The following is an 8167-nucleotide window of genomic DNA, read 5'->3' on the forward strand; positions in this document are numbered from 1 at the left end:
CAACTACTGCTATCGCGGACAGACAGGCACACTGACAGGCACACAGACAGGCAGACAGACAGGCACACAGACAGACAGACAGACAGGCACACAGACAGGCAGACAGACAGGCAGGCACACAGACAGGCAGACAGACAGGGTCATTCCAATGCCTCTCCCACCTCACTACAGGGGGCTAGGTAAGAAGCTTTTGGTAGCCTACCTGCCTTCCTGACACGCTAACTCTACTCAACCTTCTTTGAATCTTCACCTATAGTGTTGCCACCTGGTTTTACCTGACTGGCCCAGTTTTAATGGTCTGTCCCAGGATGAATGCATTTCCTCTCGAAACATTGAATGAAGTGTGCCTTTGCACAGAAGCAAAAGGGTCTGTTGGGTTGTCGAAATGTCCTGGTCATAGATAGACGAAGGTTCAATTTGAACCACATTTTGTCATATTTCAGTACTCTGGAGACAGTGTGCATAGTATATATTGTGAGAAATCGATCGAATCATAAATTGTCATTGACATCCATAAATGGTTTCAACAGAGACTCCATCTCATCTGCAAACTCCGTGCCCTCTCCCTTGCCCCACTCTCTATAACTTCTACTCACCGCTCACCCCATTCTGCTGTACTGCTGGTCACACATTTCACACATTTTCACACAACATGCTGTCATGCATCTGCAAACTGCAAAAAATCTGCAAAAATCAGACACACTTGCATCCAAAATCATCAATCGTTCCACATCCATCCTCACTGAACTCAACCATAACAGCAGCCTCGCACCTTGCAGGGAGAATAACCGATGACCCTCACAACCCCTCCACCCACACTTCACACTGCCGCCATCTGGCAGATGTACAGGGCGGCGGGCACGTAGCGTTTCAACAAGAGCTTGTCCCGTCTGCCACCTTCCCTCTGCCAGCCAGCTCCCCTCTGCCACTACACCAGTGTTTCCCAACCTTTTTCTTCAGGGACCCATATTTTTACCATTGTAAGCTATGGTGACCCAATCGCGCGAACGGCCGCACGAGAGGGAGTCACATGATACTCATTAATTATCATTTTATTCCTCAATTTCTCTTCAGTCAAATATAGAATAACTGTTTAATGTATCACTTACATTGTGTTGCTTCTATATTAGTTTAAATGCTTTATGCATTTATTCAACATGGGCTATATATGGTATTAAAGTTAAACCCCTTAAACTCAAGAGGGCTTCGCGACCCACTGTGGATCTTTGGCGACCCATAGGTTGGGTCCCGACCCATAGGTTGGGAACCACTGCACTACACAATCTGCCCCCGTACCCATACCCATAGACTCAGCCCTGTATGCCACAAGGTGTCTAGTTTTAGCCTGGGCCAAAGCCGACTATTGACTCAAACAGTCAAACAGTCTAACGAAAGCTAAGAGGAATCCGTCTCCATTGAGGATGGGAGATGGTCTGATCTTAATCTGCCATTTAAATTCATTGGAGTACATAGGATGGCGTCGCCAGGCTAATCTAGTTTGCCTGTGGGTCTACTTTGGGTTAGTTGCGTCTGAGTATTAGTATGCGCTACAGTACTGTGGGACATGAAATGATGTGGGCACCTCCAGTAAGTTATCCCCAGTAGGCTCACAGTGAAATCAGAAAGCGCTATCAGAGATGGCAACCTGACCTGCCTTGGCAGTGACTCATGCATGTGGTGGTGTGTGTTTGGCGCCACCGTCAGACAACCCAAAACACAGACAGAGAGACAGACAGAGTCATTGCAATATTTCTCCTAATGCCTTCAGGGGGTGGGGGTGGGGTGGGTGTGTGTGTGTGGGGGTGGGGTGGGGTGGGGTGTGTGTGTGGTGGGGGAGGTAAGATCCTTTTGCTACCTGACAACAGTGGCCGTGGCAACACTGAGTCACTCCCCAGTCCAGACAGACACCCTTGTTGCCAAGACATGCTTCTTAAAGGTGGACTGTGTAAAATGTTTAGTAGGCTATTTTATTTCCAGAATTCATGCATCCCATTTACAAATGTTACCTTTTTCAACAATACTAACCACCGCCATTCAATTGTAAATCTTCATCATGACTGGGAGAATTGCACTTTTCATACATTAAAAGGTCTTCTCCATTTCCGCCATTTTGAATTTCCAGAAATAGATTTTTTTTTTTTTTTGCTGTAAAACATACTGTACTTTGGTCATAGTAAGCATAAAAAATGTCAATAGGCATCACATTGTCAAGCAGCAGCATACCTATTCTGGTCACAATCCAACACAGTGCACCTTTAAAACCCTTTGAGGAGTACCATCACAAATATGTGATTAGAATTTTGCCAACATTTTGAGTTCTCATTATGATGTCATAATGTCTTTGCGAGATTTTTAACACAGACGTCTATAGGAGCTGTAGAGTGTTCCAGTAAAATTCTAGAAGAACCTCTAGAAATTCCTTACTCCTCAAAGGGTTAACACACAAACTCTACACATCCTTCTTTGAATGTACAGCTAGTGTTGCCACCTGGCCTGCTTTTACCTGATTGGCCCAGTTATTAAAGGAGCACTCCTGCCAATTTCAATATGCTGTTGTATTGCTCACACTACCCTTGACTTGTCAGTACCCGGTGATGCTGCATTTCAAGATGCTTTTTTGAAATATAAACAAACACCAGCCTCCATTACAATGACCAGGATCTCGGAAAAGGCTAAAGAAAAAGAAAAAAAAATCTCAGATACTGACAAGTCCATGGTAGTGTGAGCATTACAACCGCATGTTGCAATTGGCTGAAGTTACCCTTTAATGACTTGTCCCTGGAAAAAAATCCCTCAGAACACTGAATGAAGTGCACTGTTGCAAGCTGGCCTCCTTGACAATGCCTCGTGCATGTGAGGATGCGTGTTTACGCCCTACCGTTTCCCTCAGGCGACCCAAAACAGTGTGGGCGGACAGCCAAACAGACAGACCGTCAGGGTCATCGCAATATCTCGCCCAACGCCCTCTGGGAGGTACAGGTAAGAAGCTTTTGCTACCAGGCCGTTCTACATTGACTTACTACCCAGTCGAGACATCCTTGTCATGACACGTTTCTTGGCACGCAAACTCTATTCATCCTTCTTTGAATATGTAACAACACATTTGCCTCTTTTCCGCTGCCAGTTTTCTGGCAGACCTACAGCTCAACAAAGTGTGACTCGGCTGCCACTTTTTGCTTTTCGAATAGGCAAGACATAGCTCAACCGTTAAGCAAAAAGTGGCAGCCAAAAACCGGCAGTGGAAAAGAGGGAATTGTGTCATATTTCAGTACTTGACATCCATAAATGGTTTCAAAAGAGATTACAACTTACGGTATACTCTACACCAGCATCCTTCAAGCCATTCTGGTGCAATGTTCACATATTTTCTACAACATGCTGTCAGTCCACCTGCAGGAGAAACAGACAAAAATCACACACTGGCCCTGACCATGGCTCAGACGGTTGGGGCATTGACTGTTACGTCGGAGACCCAGGTTTGATTACGGCCCAGAGGTCATTTCCCGATCCTCCCTCATCTCTCTCTCCCTGCTCTTTTCCTGTCCCTCGGTTATTGTCCAATCACCATAAAGGCATAAAAAGCCCAAAAATATATCAATTAAAAATCAAATAAATATAAATAATCACACATGACCCTGGTTCATACGGTTGGGGCATTGACTGTTACGTCCGGGACCCAGGTTTGATTCCGTCTTGAGGTCATCCTCCCCCATCTCTCTTTCCCACTCGCTCCCTGTCATCCTCTCCCCCTAAAAAAAAAATCTCACACACACACACTGCATCCCAAATCCTCACTCTTCCCACACACACAACCTTAACGAACTCAACCCTAACAGCAGTCTCACACCTTGCGGCGAGAATAACCGATGACCCTAACACCCTCTCCACCCACACTTCACACCGCTGCCATCTGGCAGACACAGGACTTGGACAGGGTGACGACGGGGCACCCATCTGGTAGCCAGGCCGTGTCCTCCTAGTGGCGCAACTCCTTCAGCGTGGCTGCCAGTCAGGTCAGGAGCTAATGCACATACTTTCTGAGTTCCCTGAAAAAACGGGAACTCCTCCCACTTTGTCAGGAAGCAAACAACCATTAGCAAACCAAGGGAGGCGGGTCAACCATGCCGTTTGGGAAATGTTAATTGTTATGCTCTTGGTCAGACCAAGTCTCGAAGAGATTTTAAAGTCGATGATAATCAGGCTACCCATCTGGCAGATACAGGACTTGGACAGGGCGACGGCAGGCAGGGGCATCTGCCACCTCTGACCAACACAATCTCCACCAGTACCCAGAGACTCAGATCTGTGCGCCATACGGCGATAGTGGTCGGGAATAGAAGCTGTTGGGCTTTTAAAAAAACTATTCTGTCCATGTGACTATCCCAGGTGAGGAGTTCTATGATGGGGACACACCAAGGAGCTTTAAGTCTTTTACTCTCTCCACAGTCTCACCCTTCATTGTAATGGTACTATCACGCTGCCAATGTTGTTCAGTTCTTTGGTCTGATGTTTGTTCCTTCTATTCTGTATCATTGGCTGCACTTGTACTACTATGCAGAATTGTTGTTCCATTTTTACTCAACTGTAACCCTTTAACTGTAACTTTTGTAGAGTAACTTTAGTAGAATAAAACATATGTTTTGCATCAGAAATTGATCAGAATTATTACAAAGAAATCAAGTAAGGTGGATCAGAGATTGGCTAGCTTTGAATGTATTGTGAATTTTTGGGACTAATGACTACAGTGCTCCAGGATTTTTACATACAGTAGTCCCGAGGGGAGCGGCCAGGTATTGTAATGACCCTGTTCTGTGCCTCTTGCAGACGACACACACAAACACACGCACACACGCACACACACGCACACACACACACAAACACACACATGCACGCACACATGCACGCATGCACGCTCAAGCACACACACACACACACGTGCACATGCACACGTGTTGACATCACTGATTCCTCTTTTAAAAAATGCTTATTCACCGTTGCTACTTAGGATCTTTGAAGGTTTTAGTTACACTCGCTTATGTGCAATTGATCGGAATACACCATGAATGGGAGTTGCCTCACTGAATGTCTGCAATCTCCAAGTAGGCCATGACTATAGTTTTTAGTAATGTATTCTGGCAGAAAGTAATAATAATAATCCAATATTTCTTGAATGTTGCATGGTGTGATCCAATTGAGCAGGGTGATAATCTCTTTAGTGTAGCATTAACCTCGTCTGCCTCTCACGTTATCCAGTATCCAGTATCCAGTGAAGATCAGTTCATTCACCTCAGTTCGCCTCCAGCTGGACATCTGCCAAGTCAAAAATACTGCCATTTAACCCATTTCAGCTTAAAGGACCAGTTCAGTCAATTCCAATGTGCTGTTGTATTGCTCACGCTACCCTTGACTTGTCAGTACCCGGTGATGCCACATTTTTCGGCTAAGCCCTTTCCGAGATATGAGCTACAGTATATCACGAAAGTGAATACACCCCTCACAGTTTTGCCGATTTTTGAGTATATCTTTTCATAGGAAAGCATTACAGAAATGTAACTTTGACACAATGATTAGTGACCTTTTAACAACATATTTAACCGCTTAAATTTCTTGTTCACTCGGAAAAAAACAAAATACAGCCATTAATGTTTGAACATGTACTCACAAAAGTGAGTACACCCCAGATTAAAATCCGGTAGAGAAGGGGCTGTGTTGGCTCGAATCGTCTCGAAATGAAACGAAATGAAAAGAGATGACAATAGAGGTCATCTGTGTGCGTTTCAACCTTTCTTTGCATTGAACTTTTACATTTTGAGTCTGCATCGGGCTTAAATAGATTGGTGTGAGATTTGAATGCAATCCTATGGAGAATATCAGGATCTGCTTCAGTAGTCACAGTGCATGTTGACATGCATGTTTCTTTTAGGTGTATTTCAGATTACCAATGTTGACAGCATTCATGCATCCCCAAACCATGTCAGTCCCACTACCATGCTTGGCTTTTGATAGGATACACTTTTTTTTTAAACTCACTTGTTTACCACCACACATGCTTGACACCATCTAAAGTATATTTGTTTATCTTGGTCTCTTCAGATCACACGACATGGTTCCAGTGATCCATATCCTTGGTCTGTTCATCTCTCTTGAGACCAAGATAAACAAATTTAAGCAGTTAAATATGTTGTTAAAAGGTCACTAATCATTGTGTCAAAGTTACATTTCTGTAATGCTTTCCTATGAAAAGATATACTCAAAAATCTGCAAAACTGTGAGGGGTGTATTCACTTTCGTGATATACTGTATTCTAATGGGGGACAGCGTTTGTTTACATTTAAAAAAAAAATTAACATAGGCCTACTCCAAATATTTTCCCAAAAGGTACCGCTGTTTGCTAGTGGTCTGCTGATGTTGTATAACCTTTCGGATGTTTTTGGGAATAAATAAAAATGTTTTTTTGAAATGTAAACAAAGCACTGCCCCCATTACAATGACCAAGATCTCGGAAAAGGCTGAAGAAGAAGAAAAAAAACTCAGACAAGTCCAGGGTAGTGTGAGCATTACAACTGCATGTTTAAAATGACTAAACTAGTCCTTTAAGCCACCTGCAACAAAACAAAAAACAAACACCTGCTGAACAGTGGCGGTTCTAGACCGAAATTCTAGACCGGGGGGGCAAATAGGGGCCAGTGATTTTTCAGGGTTGCACATAAATTGCCAAAAGATATCATTTTTTTAATGTTATGAATATATACCGGTAATATACAAAAAGGTACATCATGTCATGTCATATCATGCATTTAGAAACCAAGATATCAGCACAGGGGCCACAACAGGGGCCAGGAGGAAATACAGTCTAGAACTGCCCAGAACTGCCCAGGCTGCTGAATGCCTAAGCCCTTTTTGCGAAAAGGTGCCCTCTGCCAATTACATACATAAATATCTCAGCCTCCGAAGCACACAAAAATATGAAATAAGTTGCAAATAAAAGCTAGGACCCTCATCTTGCATCAGAATGTGTTCATTCAGCTTTAAAATACCCACATTTCAATATCTAACCTCCCGTCCTCTCTTTATGCCTGTGACCTTGTGATGCGAGGCAAGACATCATTGGCGATAGAAGTTTGATATTGCAGAAGCACAATTCAAAGGTCATTTTCTCATTTGCAATTGAGGTGTTGAATAGGGAAAAGTCCACCAAAAGTTGTGCCAAAGATGACATTAGGGAAACTTTATTGTTTTCTCCATGGAGGCGGGCCATCCGCAAAGCATGGGGCCATAAGCACAAGGCAAGGCCGGGAGGGTACAGTAGATAATGAGATGGACCCATTATGTTTGCGAACACACTCTTGTCATAGATACCACCTCCACTTGGGGGGTATTGCAAGAACATGGTTAAGTGATAAACCTGGCTAAGGTAACCTACAGGAAGTGGTAAACCTGACAATAGATAACAAACAGGTATCATTTAGGAAAGAAAAAACGAGGACTTCATGACTGGAAAAATTGCAGTTTTCATACATGAAAAGGGTGATCTTCTCCATGGTCCGCCATTTTGAATTTCCAAAAATAGCTGCAAAAAGGACTCTACTTGGAACATACTAGAAAATATTTGTTTATTACTTAGTAAACTTTCATGAAAAGATTTTGGCAAATTTGGCAATAGGCAGCCCAGTTTCACAGAGCAGCATAGTTGTAATACCTTTTTTTTGACAATTTCCTGCACAGTGTCCCTTTAACTTAACCTGGTTTACTACTGAGCCAAGTTCTCGGAATATGCCCTTGTTGGTTCATTTGAGTGATTGTTCATGTGTAGAGTGTGCCTGGTTCACACCAGACCAATATCACAAGTCAGATATGTGGTCTGGAGACCATTTTTTTTTATTGCCAACGGAACAATTGTGCAAAGCAGCATAGGATTTCCCAGGATAGTGAAAGTGAAGTGAGACTGAAAGCCCACCTGGGAAACTCCAACTCCCGTTGTCATTGTGACACAGCACTCCACAAAACACAGTGCTCACTGCACACAATGAAACTGCATTTATGCCTCACCCGTCTAAGAGTGCAGAGTGCCAGTGATTTCTCCTGATCCTAAAAGTTGCGGGATCGGCTGTATTTGTCGGTAAATTAAGCTAAAGGCATTTTGTCATTCAGCACACTGAGGAGGAGA

Source organism: Engraulis encrasicolus, chromosome 24 (genome assembly GCF_034702125.1).
Source record: "Engraulis encrasicolus isolate BLACKSEA-1 chromosome 24, IST_EnEncr_1.0, whole genome shotgun sequence".
In the NCBI taxonomy this organism is placed as follows: domain Eukaryota; kingdom Metazoa; phylum Chordata; class Actinopteri; order Clupeiformes; family Engraulidae; genus Engraulis; species Engraulis encrasicolus.